The 12207-nt window shown below is 46.4% G+C and overlaps 12 non-coding genes across 12 annotated transcripts; all 12 read right to left on the bottom strand.

Annotated features, from left to right (window-relative positions):
- Window positions 1-5137: 5137 nt before the first annotated feature.
- Window positions 5138-5300, bottom strand: LOC135016694 (U1 spliceosomal RNA). The gene has a single exon (XR_010214703.1). It is a non-coding gene; the product is annotated as a U1 spliceosomal RNA (small nuclear RNA).
- A 152-nt stretch (window positions 5301-5452) lies between these two features.
- On the bottom strand, window positions 5453-5616 carry LOC135016637 (U1 spliceosomal RNA). Its single transcript, XR_010214651.1, has one exon. It is a non-coding gene; the product is annotated as a U1 spliceosomal RNA (small nuclear RNA).
- A 674-nt stretch (window positions 5617-6290) lies between these two features.
- Window positions 6291-6453, bottom strand: LOC135016693 (U1 spliceosomal RNA). The gene has a single exon (XR_010214702.1). It is a non-coding gene; the product is annotated as a U1 spliceosomal RNA (small nuclear RNA).
- Window positions 6454-6605: 152 nt separating this feature from the next.
- On the bottom strand, window positions 6606-6769 carry LOC135016636 (U1 spliceosomal RNA). Its single transcript, XR_010214650.1, has one exon. It is a non-coding gene; the product is annotated as a U1 spliceosomal RNA (small nuclear RNA).
- A 674-nt stretch (window positions 6770-7443) lies between these two features.
- On the bottom strand, window positions 7444-7606 carry LOC135016692 (U1 spliceosomal RNA). The gene has a single exon (XR_010214701.1). It is a non-coding gene; the product is annotated as a U1 spliceosomal RNA (small nuclear RNA).
- A 152-nt stretch (window positions 7607-7758) lies between these two features.
- LOC135016635 (U1 spliceosomal RNA) lies at window positions 7759-7922 on the bottom strand. Its single transcript, XR_010214649.1, has one exon. It is a non-coding gene; the product is annotated as a U1 spliceosomal RNA (small nuclear RNA).
- A 674-nt stretch (window positions 7923-8596) lies between these two features.
- Window positions 8597-8759, bottom strand: LOC135016670 (U1 spliceosomal RNA). The gene has a single exon (XR_010214682.1). It is a non-coding gene; the product is annotated as a U1 spliceosomal RNA (small nuclear RNA).
- Window positions 8760-8912: 153 nt separating this feature from the next.
- Window positions 8913-9074, bottom strand: LOC135016810 (U1 spliceosomal RNA). The gene has a single exon (XR_010214804.1). It is a non-coding gene; the product is annotated as a U1 spliceosomal RNA (small nuclear RNA).
- Window positions 9075-9748: 674 nt separating this feature from the next.
- LOC135016676 (U1 spliceosomal RNA) lies at window positions 9749-9911 on the bottom strand. Its single transcript, XR_010214688.1, has one exon. It is a non-coding gene; the product is annotated as a U1 spliceosomal RNA (small nuclear RNA).
- A 152-nt stretch (window positions 9912-10063) lies between these two features.
- LOC135016706 (U1 spliceosomal RNA) lies at window positions 10064-10228 on the bottom strand. Its single transcript, XR_010214715.1, has one exon. It is a non-coding gene; the product is annotated as a U1 spliceosomal RNA (small nuclear RNA).
- Window positions 10229-10899: 671 nt separating this feature from the next.
- Window positions 10900-11062, bottom strand: LOC135016733 (U1 spliceosomal RNA). Its single transcript, XR_010214735.1, has one exon. It is a non-coding gene; the product is annotated as a U1 spliceosomal RNA (small nuclear RNA).
- A 152-nt stretch (window positions 11063-11214) lies between these two features.
- Window positions 11215-11378, bottom strand: LOC135016802 (U1 spliceosomal RNA). The gene has a single exon (XR_010214796.1). It is a non-coding gene; the product is annotated as a U1 spliceosomal RNA (small nuclear RNA).
- Window positions 11379-12207: the final 829 nt, after the last annotated feature.

Here is a 12207-nt window from a genome sequence, read left to right as displayed (position 1 = left end):
TAGACTTCTGCAAGGACCAAGTGGATATGCAATGTGTGAATTCTTACCAATACTCGTCAGAGATGGGGATAGAGAGAGAGAGAAAAAAAAAAACATTTCACAGATACATTTACAACGTTTCACCTGGTCATTCCTGTGTCTTCAGTGAATGACCTCCCAATTTATTAACCGTTACCTCAGGCTTACCATCAGTCGTATGATCACCTTTCTTGACTACCTATCATGGGTGTGGCTCAAAATTCTTCCTATGTGATCCCTGCTTGTAATTTGGTGTGTCATAACTTTTGCTCATTTTCATGTCTAGGGGGTCTGATTTTATGTGGGCTGTTGCAGTTACTGGCATAATGCCCTTCTCTTTTGCACAGATCACAAATCCTTAAGTTCCTCCATGTGCCAATGGCCTGGGGTTTTGGTTGATTTGATGCCTCCTCAAACGCTTGGATGCTCATCACCATCAACCGCTTTCCCTGTACCTACCTGATTCCTTGGATACCATGATTATGTCGTTGTCTAGGGAGTTGGTATGCCTTCTGTGAATCTTTGATCATACAGTTAGATCTTTCCTAGGATCTGGGTAATCAGACATGATTGATCTCAATTCTGTCCGGGACCAGGGATGGCGCATTGCACTGTCCTTGACGGGAATGGTTCCCTGATCATCAGTCTTCCCATTGGGGACTGTGATCACCCTGACAGGACTAAACTCAATCACATCACCTTGTTTTGGTCTTACAATATGGGGTACATTTGTTTGTGCGTGATATAAAACATTGTACGTACCTGTGGACACGACCTCACCTGACCCTCCGTTAGGGGGTTTGATTATTGCCTTTACCAATTTGGTCGCGTCCACCTGGATGTCTTGTAGGATGGCTTCTTTAAGAGGTGCCGACATCGTTCTGGGCTCACTTTCTTGTTGGTAATCCTGAGGGAAGTTTAACATGGGGTGCGACTTGCACAGGTTAACATTTGTAATTTTTACACTTTAATTTTCATAAACATTATTACATTTAACACTTTCATTCTTAATACAGTTACTAAGTGCATTTTTATCGTACAACATTGTGCCATTTCTCTGCAACCATAATCCTCTTCAATGCCATGTCTCTCCTCTCAAGATGAAAGTTAGATATGTAAGTTACATTTCTTTGCATTTCACTTTCCTGTTGCCATAACTGCAAACAATCATCATGTTTAACTCGTTGTTTCCAGGATTTTATGAGACTGATCCTTTGCCTTAAATTATGCAACACCTCTAAGTCAAAACTACCTATCCCGGGAAATGGTGCCTTATCCCCCGCAGTCATTCGTGTCCATTCATCACAAAAGGTCTCAGTGTGGGGACCATATTTCCCCCACATTACTAACCGAGCAGACCCTCGGGGTCTGCAAGCCTCTGGAGTCTGAATCCTGACCTCCGACCATCTCTGTGTTGTGCACTTGGCTGCCATTGTGGACCTTTTTAAACACAGAAAAACTTCCTAAAATGCACCAAACACAGAACTTCGTTGGAAATCCTTAAAGCTCTTCCACTGAACTTCTTCTGCTCCGGGTATCCCCGTTCCGCCTTCTAGCAGACACGTGTAGCCGTTGCAGGCCCTATCTCTAGAGATTTTCCTGAGAAAATTCCCTTCCTTTTTCTTTACACAAATCACGCTTGCATGTGCTCCCTACAACACGTATGAGGGCAAGATTTACGCATGGATATACGACCTCATATCACGTTGCGTTATTGGTCACACATACAACCGTGCGGTCCAATCGTACCACTTATAGACACTTGTTGCCCATAAATGGTAGGATCATTGGAGTCTCCCTACTGTGCTCCAAAACAGCCAGAGCGTAATACAACGAAAACTTTATCACACTCTGTTGCACGTTTTCACTCAGATCGTGCTCATCACGTTCCACATAGATCACACAGATCACAAAGTCCACAAAGCGGAATTCAATACCGTTTTATCACATAGATCACAAAGTCCACAAAGCGGGATTCAATACACTCATACCGTTTTCAACCCACTATCATTCTTATAGTTTTCTGATCAGAAAAATCATTTCCCGTAGTCTGATAGCTCTCCCCAGAGGCGTTACAGTAAAGTAAGGTATTTAAACTAAATTTTGGAAACTGAACAAATGTGTGCTATTGTCTTGTGGCTTCTGTATCGCCTTACTATAAGCGATATTTCACTATATAAACGCTTACCAAACACCACACAGTATCTTCTATGCTGTGTGCTTGTTTTTTCTCAGCACGTTATCAATGCAAATGGCAAACAGGAAGGTGAGATGTGAAACTTACACAGATGAAAATGCAATTCTAAATTTAATCTAATAACATACATTGATGTAAGCACACGCATATAGATATTACATATAAGTACCAATCACTATTACCTATGATTGACTATGATATAGATTAAATAAATGCATTAAAAAAAAACTCATTAAATGATGATTTCTTTTTGACAGTGGATGGCTGATTGTTTCCTGAGTCAACTGAAAACCAGCCGCTCAGAAAAAAAAAAAAAATTTGACCTTCCCAAAATGGCCGCTGCTCCTCCCCCTTCCACCTCCATGAGGGTCACACAAAATGGTGGACAGACCATGCGGCCTCTTGTCACAAAGAAAGTCATCATTCAAAACTCCTAAAGTTATTCTAGGCCTGAGTGTGTAGTTGGCACCAAATTGAAATAAAAACCAGATTTTCAAAGACAATAGCGTACTGTTCTTACCTCCGGTCCCGGATTCCCTCAGCACCCTTTACTAAGCGAAACAGACGCTTATCCAATCAGCACTGCAAGGAATATGATCCCGCCCTTTGCTGATGGATAATGTCTGCTGATCTACCTAGTGCAGATATGTGAAGGACTGGACGGCCCCCAATTGACAATACTAAATACTTTTGTCGTATAAACAACCCTTTATGAGGTCTAAGAACACTGTACGCTGTTTACTTAAGAAGTACCGTAAGGGTACACTAGTTGCGTAACGATCGCTCAGCCGTAGGCGAGACGCTCAAGCGTCACGTTCGCTCACGGCCCAGAGATCACAGGACACGTTATTGGCTGTTGACTAACGTAATGATTCGCTATGGCGTAGCAGACGCTCGAGACCACGAGGAGATCACCAGCAGCGCAGACGCTCACAACGCTATACCTTTATGTCTAAACCTTTTAACAATGAAATACACAGAATACCTTAATGTGGATACAGGGTGTAAGTGCAACCTTGTGTAACCTGACTAACTACAAAGCTGCTTGAGCGTCACCGACGCTCAAGTGAACACTTAACACTATAGAAAATACACAGATACTGGTTTAGGGTCCAAAGCCTATTAACTGTATTATATCTAATATACTGGTAAAAAGGGGATAACAGTACAAATGATACACTACAATATAACAAAGACTTCCTAACCAAAATAGCTACACTAGAAATACAATACAATACAATTACTATTTATGGGAAAATGGAAGGGGAAGAGAAGAAGAGAGAGATAGAGAGAAATGGCTCATGATAACATTAAATAAGAGACAACATGGTTGCAGATAAAACTACACATGTGAGAGACAATCGCTGCGCAGTTAGTCAATGCTGAATACAGCATGGGATGGAAGCTAGACTCCATTTTGAGAAACCTCCACTTGATTCCAAAGACCACACCACATGGCTGAAAGGGGGAGGGGAAGACATCCAGCAGCAGCCATTTTAGATTTGCAGGTCCAAACACATGGCACTTTATTCCAAAATGTCCAAGCCTCAAAACAATGCATATGTTCTGATTTTACAATTCCAAACCATCTAAATCACCTTTCACAATGTAATCCAACTTCCTACAACCATCTCATAATTTCACATCCCAAACAACTTCAGTATCTCAATAACCAGAGCATATTCATCACAAGACCAGATCACAATGTAATTAACACAAACGTAACTGCATGGTGGTATTTATGATTAACAGGATATATATTATAACTAACCAGCACAATCTATTTTAAATCTCCATAGGCAAACAAATACCACAAATACTATGCTACAGATTGTATACTGTTCCAATTCATCACGGACTTCACAGAGTATCCACGAACACCCAACAATCACACAACCAAGTTACAATAACCTATTTAAAACCAGAAAGCAATCTGTCTGTTTCCTTATCTAGCCATGTGAAGTTCAATACTTAGCCTTTAGTTTGGAAGATGTCCTGGGGATTCAGCCGCCATGCTGCTTGGTGCCAGGTAGCTGTGTGTGTGTCTGTGAGTGTAGCTACATTACATCTGTTCTCTGAGGCCACACCTGACCACTACCTTCCTGTTTGACCAGTACCTGGGGGAGGGGTCTTTCTTTCTCCTTTGTATATGCTAATCAGGTTCAGCCCTGAAAACTTAGTAAAAGGTTGTCTTGAGCATCCATTGTTCTAACAATATGATCTTAGCTTTTATACATATAATCATATCTATCCGCTGCAATGTCCCACAACAACACAACAGGCCTCAAACTAACCCACACCTCATTCTGCTTGCTTCAATACCAAACATGATGTGTTTATCTGGTTCGGTTCGAATGATACACATCCATGACATTAATTCATTAGCCAATTCTAAATCTCCATGATGTCTGGTGCTGTTCATTATTATAACCATGTACTGTATGAAACAAGTGCCGAATCCATCTCTGTGCCATGTCCGAGCAAATGCGTGTGTTTCCATATATTGCTGTGCTCGCTGCGCATATTTGCAAGTATAGCGACTTATATGTGTGCAGTTTATATGGTCTCTCTATGTAATATTTTTGACTTTGACACTTGGATGACCCCTAGTTCGCATTAAACACCTCCACCTTCCTTTGGTGTGGGGCTCATGTTGGCCATGCCCCATCCCCTGAAGCATTCAAGCTGATTTCTTGCAGCAGCTGGGCACTGTAACAGCTCCAGAGCTGCTCTGTAAGGCAAGTAAAAGGGTGTGGGCCCTGCAGCACTACCTGTAGTTTGCATTGTGCATTGGAAGGCACAAAGTAAGCAGACGGGAGGAGAAGTCAGGATAGTGCACAAGGGTATAGAAGGGAGCGGCTGAAGAAAAGAGAAGTGGAAACAGACAGCAAACTAGGCTGGAGAGAGACCTGAGACAAAGAGATCTGAATTATACGAGAGCCGACCAGGGGAAACACAAATTATGCAGTCAAGTTTCCCACATTTGGGGAAATCGCAGGAGCAGCACACCCAGAGTACAATGGGTGAGCCTTGCCCTGGGAGAAGCACCTTCATGATCATAGTATCTCACCTGGCAGGTAAGTAGGAGTTGGGCTAGAGCTGGGGAGGGTCGCTGCTCGGGTACCCCCCTGTAAAGTGAAGGAGATCCAACTGAGGCAGCACAAGGGAACTCTCGAAAGAAGAACAAGGCTAAAGGAAAATCTGAGACAAAGAAATTTGACTTTTACCAGAGCTGACCAGAGGAAAGCACAAACACAGTCTCCCACTACCACAAATAATGCAGTCAAGTTTCCCACATTTGGGGAAATCACAGGGGTCAGCATACCCAAAATGCAATGAATGAACCTCACCCTGGGAGAAAAATCTTCATGACCATGGTATCTCCTATGCAAAATAAGTATGATTTGGAATAGGGCTGGGGAGGGCCGCTGCTCATGCACATCTCTGTCAAGTAAAGGAGATTCAACTGAGGCAGCACAAGGGAACTCTCATCTTGGGACAACAACTGCAGGGAGAACACATATTTTCAGATGAACATGGGAGGGCAGAAGGCTGCCTAATACTGAAGCACCCCCAAACAACAAACCAAATGCAACAACTAGTGCAAGCATTCCTGGGGGAAGTTCTGCAGAAGACGGATTTGCATACGGTGATGTCATCCAAGCAGTGGGTCAAAGTTGGCTTCAACCCTCATCTGCATATGAAAAGAGAAAAGGGGCGTGCAGGGCATGGCGGCCTTTTGCGGTGCTTGGATGACCCCTAGTTCGCATTAAACACCTCCACCCTCCTTTGGTGTGGGGCTCATGTTGGCCATGCCCCATCCCCTGAAGCATTCAAGCTGATTTCTTGCAGCAGCTGGGCACTGTAACAGCTCCAGAGCTGCTCTGTAAGGCAAGTAAAAGGGTGTGGGCCCTGCAGCACTACCTGTAGTTTGCATTGTGCATTGGAAGGCACAAAGTAAGCAGACGGGAGGAGAAGTCAGGATAGTGCACAAGGGTATAGAAGGGAGTGGCTGAAGAAAAGAGAAGTGGAAACAGACAGCAAACTAGGCTGGAGAGAGACCTGAGACAAAGAGATCTGAATTATACGAGAGCCGACCAGGGGAAACACAAATTATGCAGTCAAGTTTCCCACATTTGGGGAAATCGCAGGAGCAGCACACCCAGAGTACAATGGGTGAGCCTTGCCCTGGGAGAAGCACCTTCATGATCATAGTATCTCACCTGGCAGGTAAGTAGGAGTTGGGCTAGAGCTGGGGAGGGTCGCTGCTCGGGTACCCCCCTGTAAAGTGAAGGAGATCCAACTGAGGCAGCACAAGGGAACTCTCGAAAGAAGAACAAGGCTAAAGGAAAATCTGAGACAAAGAAATCTGACTTTTACCAGAGCTGACCAGAGGAAAGCACAAACACAGTCTCCCACTACCACAAATAATGCAGTCAAGTTTCCCACATTTGGGGAAATCACAGGGGTCAGCATACCCAAAATGCAATGAATGAACCTCACCCTGGGAGAAAAATCTTCATGACCATGGTATCTCCTATGCAAAATAAGTATGATTTGGAATAGGGCTGGGGAGGGCCGCTGCTCATGCACATCTCTGTCAAGTAAAGGAGATTCAACTGAGGCAGCACAAGGGAACTCTCATCTTGGGACAACAACTGCAGGGAGAACACATATTTTCAGATGAACATAGGAGGGCAGAAGGCTGCCTAATACTGAAGCACCTCCAAACAACAAACCAAATGCAACAACTAGTGCAAGCATTCCTGGGGGAAGGCCTGCCGCAGATGGATTTGCATATGGTGATGTCATCCAAGCAGTGGGTCAAAGTTGGCTTCAACCCTCGTCTGCATATGAAAACAGAAAAGGGGCGTGCAGGGCATGGTGGCCTTTTGCGGCGCTTGTCTGACCCCTAGTTTGCATTAAACACCTCCACCCTCCTTCGGTGTGGGGCTCATGTTGGCTATGCCCCAGCCCCTGAAGCATTCAAGCTGATTTCTTGCAGCAGCTGGGCACTGTAACAGCTCCAGAGCTGCTCTGTAAGGCAAGTAAAAGGGTGTGGGCCCTGCAGCACTACCTGTAGTTTGCATTGTGCATTGGAAGGCACAAAGTAAGCAGACGGGAGGAGAAGTCAGGATAGTGCACAAGGGTATAGAAGGGAGCGGCTGAAGAAAAGAGAAGTGGAAACAGACAGCAAACTAGGCTGGAGAGAGACCTGAGACAAAGAGATCTGAATTATACGAGAGCCGACCAGGGGAAACACAAATTATGCAGTCAAGTTTCCCACATTTGGGGAAATCGCAGGAGCAGCACACCCAGAGTACAATGGGTGAGCCTTGCCCTGGGAGAAGCACCTTCATGATCATAGTATCTCACCTGGCAGGTAAGTAGGAGTTGGGCTAGAGCTGGGGAGGGTCGCTGCTCGGGTACCCCCCTGTAAAGTGAAGGAGATCCAACTGAGGCAGCACAAGGGAACTCTCGAAAGAAGAACAAGGCTAAAGGAAAATCTGAGACAAAGAAATCTGACTTTTACCAGAGCTGACCAGAGGAAAGCACAAACACAGTCTCCCACTACCACAAATAATGCAGTCAAGTTTCCCACATTTGGGGAAATCACAGGGGTCAGCATACCCAAAATGCAATGAATGAACCTCACCCTGGGAGAAAAATCTTCATGACCATGGTATCTCCTATGCAAAATAAGTATGATTTGGAATAGGGCTGGGGAGGGCCGCTGCTCATGCACATCTCTGTCAAGTAAAGGAGATTCAACTGAGGCAGCACAAGGGAACTCTCATCTTGGGACAACAACTGCAGGGAGAACACATATTTTCAGATGAACATGGGAGGGCAAAAGGCTGCCTAATACTGAAGCACCCCCAAACAACAAACCAAATGCAACAACTAGTGCAAGCATTCCTGGGGGAAGTTCTGCAGAAGACGGATTTGCATACGGTGATGTCATCCAAGCAGTGGGTCAAAGTTGGCTTCAACCCTCATCTGCATATGAAAAGAGAAAAGGGGCGTGCAGGGCATGGCGGCCTTTTGCGGTGCTTGGATGACCCCTAGTTCGCATTAAACACCTCCACCCTCCTTTGGTGTGGGGCTCATGTTGGCCATGCCCCATCCCCTGAAGCATTCAAGCTGATTTCTTGCAGCAGCTGGGCACTGTAACAGCTCCAGAGCTGCTCTGTAAGGCAAGTAAAAGGGTGTGGGCCCTGCAGCACTACCTGTAGTTTGCATTGTGCATTGGAAGGCACAAAGTAAGCAGACGGGAGGAGAAGTCAGGATAGTGCACAAGGGTATAGAAGGGAGCGGCTGAAGAAAAGAGAAGTGGAAACAGACAGCAAACTAGGCTGGAGAGAGACCTGAGACAAAGAGATCTGAATTATACGAGAGCCGACCAGGGGAAACACAAATTATGCAGTCAAGTTTCCCACATTTGGGGAAATCGCAGGGGCAGCACACCCAGAGTGCAATGGGTGAGCCTTGCCCTGGGAGAAGCACCTTCATGATCATAGTATCTCACCTGGCAGGTAAGTAGGAGTTGGGCTAGAGCTGGGGAAAGTCGCTGTTCGGGCACCCCCCTGTCAAGTGAAAGAGATCAAACTGAGGCAGCACAAGGGAACTCTCGAAAGAAGAACAAGGCTAGAGGAAGATCTGAGACAAAGAAATCTGACTTTTTCCAGAGCTGACCAGAGGAAAGCACAAACACAGTCCCCACTACCACAAATAATGCAGTCGAGTTTCCCACATTTGGGGAAATCACAGGGGTCAGCATACCCAAAATGCAATGAATGAACCTCACCCTGGGAGAACAATCTTCATGACCATGGTATCTCCTATGCAAAATAAGTATGATTTGGGATAGGGCTGGGGAGGGCCGCTGCTCATGCACATCTCTGTCAAGTAAAGGAGATTCAACTGAGGCAGCACAAGGAAACTCTCATCTGGGGACAACAACTGCAGGGAGAACACATATTTTCAGATGAACATGGGAGGGCAGAAGGCTGCCTAATACTGAAGCACCCCCAAACAACAAACCAAATGCAACAACTAGTACAAGCATTCCTGGGGGAAGTTCTGCAGAAGACGGAATTGCATACGGTGATGTCATCCAAGCAGTGGGCCAAAGTTGGCTGGAACCCTCATCTGCATATGAAAAGAGAAAAGGGGTATGCAGGGCATGGCGGCCTTTTGCGGCGCTTGGATGACCCTTAGTTCGCATTAAACACCTCCACCCTCCTTCGGTGTGGGGCTCATGTTGGCCATGCCCCATCCCCTGAAGCATTCAAGCTGATTTCTTGCAGCAGCTTGGCACTGTAACAGCTCCAGAGCTGTTCAGTAAGGCAAGTAAAAGGGTGTGGGCCCTGCAGCACTACCTGTAGTTTGCATTGCGCATTGGAAGGCACAAAGTAAGCAGACAGGAGGAGAAGTCAGGATAGTGCACAAGGGTATAAAAGGGAGCGGCTCAAGAAAAGAGAAGTTGAAACAGACAGCAAACTAGGCTGGAGAGAGACCTGAGACAAAGAGATCTGAATTATACGAGACCTGACCAGGGGAAACACAAATTATGCAGTCAAGTTTCCCACATTTGGGGAAATCGCAGGGGCAGCACACCCAGAGTGCAATGGGTGAGCCTTGCCCTGGGAGAAGCACCTTCATGATCATAGTATCTCACCTGGCAGGTAAGTAGGAGTTGGGCTAGAGCTGGGGAGGGTCGCTGCTCGGGCACCCCCCTGTCAAGTGAAGGAGATCCAACTGAGGCAGCACAAGGAAACTCTCGAAAGAAGAACAAGGCTAGAGGAAGATCTGAAACAAAGAAATTTGACTTTTACCAGAGCTGACCAGAGGAAAACACAAACACAGTCCCCCACTACCAACAAATAAAGCAGTCGCGTTTCCCACATTTGGGGAAATCACAGGGGTCAGCATACCCAGAATGCAATGAATGAACCTTACCCTGGGAGAGTAATCTTCATGACCATGGTATCTCCTATGCAAAATAAGTATGATTTGGGATAGGGCTGGGGAGGGCCGCTGCTCATGCACATCTCTGTCAAGTAAAGGAGATTCAACTGAGGCAGCACAAGGGAACTCTCATCTGGGGACAACAACTGCAGGGAGAACACATATTTTCAGATGAACATGGGAGGGCAGAAGGCTGCCTAATACTGAAGCACCCCCAAACAACAAACCAAATGCAACAACTAGTGCAAGCATTCCTGGGGGAAGTTCTGCAGAAGACGGATTTGCATACGGTGATGTCATCCAAGCAGTGGGTCAAAGTTGGCTTCAACCCTCATCTGCATATGAAAAGAGAAAAGGGGCGTGCAGGGCATGGCGGCCTTTTGCGGTGCTTGGATGACCCCTAGTTCGCATTAAACACCCCCACCCTCCTTTGGTGTGGGGCTCATGTTGGCCATGCCCCATCCCCTGAAGCATTCAAGCTGATTTATTGCAGCAGCTGGGCACTGTAACAGCTCCAGAGCTGCTCTGAACGGCAAGTAAAAGGGTGTGGGCCCTGCAGCACTACCTGTAGTTTGCATTGTGCATTGGAAGGCACAAAGTAAGCAGACGGGAGAAGTCAGGATAGTGCGCAAGGGCATAGAAGGGAGCGGCTCAAGAAAAGAGAAGTTGAAACAGACAGCAAACTAGGCTGGAGAGAGACCTGAGACAAAGAGATCTGAATTATACGAGAGCCGACCAGGGGAAACACAAATTATGCAGTCAAGTTTCCCACATTTGGGGAAATCGCAGGAGCAGCACACCCAGAGTGCAATAAGTGAGCCTTGCCCTGGGAGAAGCACCTTCCTGATTATAGTATCTCACCTGGCAGGTAAGTAGGAGTTGGGCTAGAGCTTGGGAGGGTCGCTGCTCGGGCACCCCCCTGTCAAGTGAAGGAGATCCAACTGAGGCAGCACAAGGAAACTCTCGAAAGAAGAACAAGGCTAGAGGAAGATCTGAGACAAAGAAATCTGACTTTTACCAGAGCTGACCAGAGGAAAGCACAAACACAGTCCCCCACTACCACAAATAATGCAGTCGAGTTTCCCAAATTTGGGAAAATCACAGGGGTCAGCATACCCAGAATGCAATGAATGAACCTCACCCTGGGAGAACAATCTTCATGACCATGGTATCTCCTATGCAAAATAAGTATGATTTGGGATAGGGCTGGGGAGGGCCGCTGCTCAGGCACATCTCTGTCAAGTAAAGGAGATTCAACTGAGGCAGCACAAGGGAACTCTCATCTGGGGACAACAACTGCAGGGAGAACACATATTTTCAGATGAACATGGGAGGGCAGAAGGCTGCCTAATACTGAAGCACCCCCAAACAACAAACCAAATGCAACAACTAGTGCAAGCATTCCTGGGGAAAGGCCTGCAGCAGATGGATTTGCATACGGTGATGTCATCCAAGCAGTGGGTCAAAGTTGGCTTCAACCCTCGTCTGCATATGAAAAGAGAAAAGGGGCGTGCAGGGCATGGCGGCCTTTTGCGGCGCTTGGATGACCCCTAGTTCGCATTAAACACCTCCACCCTCCTTCGGTGTGGGGCTCATGTTGGCTATGCCCCAGCCCCTGAAGCATTCAAGCTGATTTCTTGCAGCAGCTGGGCACTGTAACAGCTCCAGAGCTGCTCTGTACGGCAAGTAAAAGGGTGTGGGCCCTGCAGCACTACCTGTAGTTTGCATTGTGCATTGGAAGGCACAAAGTAAGCAGACAGGAGGAGAAGTCAGGATAGTGCACAAGGGTATAAAAGGGAGGGGCTCATGAAAAAAGAAGTGGAAACAGACAGCAAACTAGGCTGGAGAGAGACCTGAGACAAAGAGATCTGAATTATACGAGAGCCGACCAGGGGAAACACAAATTATGCAGTCAAGCTTCCCACATTTGGGGAAATCAGAGTGCAATGGGTGAGCCTTGCCCTGGGAGAAGCACCTTCATGATCATAGTATCTCACCTGGCAGGTAAGTAGGAGTTGGGC

Source organism: Pseudophryne corroboree, unplaced genomic scaffold (assembly GCF_028390025.1).
Source record: "Pseudophryne corroboree isolate aPseCor3 unplaced genomic scaffold, aPseCor3.hap2 scaffold_302, whole genome shotgun sequence".
In the NCBI taxonomy this organism is placed as follows: domain Eukaryota; kingdom Metazoa; phylum Chordata; class Amphibia; order Anura; family Myobatrachidae; genus Pseudophryne; species Pseudophryne corroboree.
This window is presented reverse-complemented; position numbering and strand designations above follow the sequence as displayed.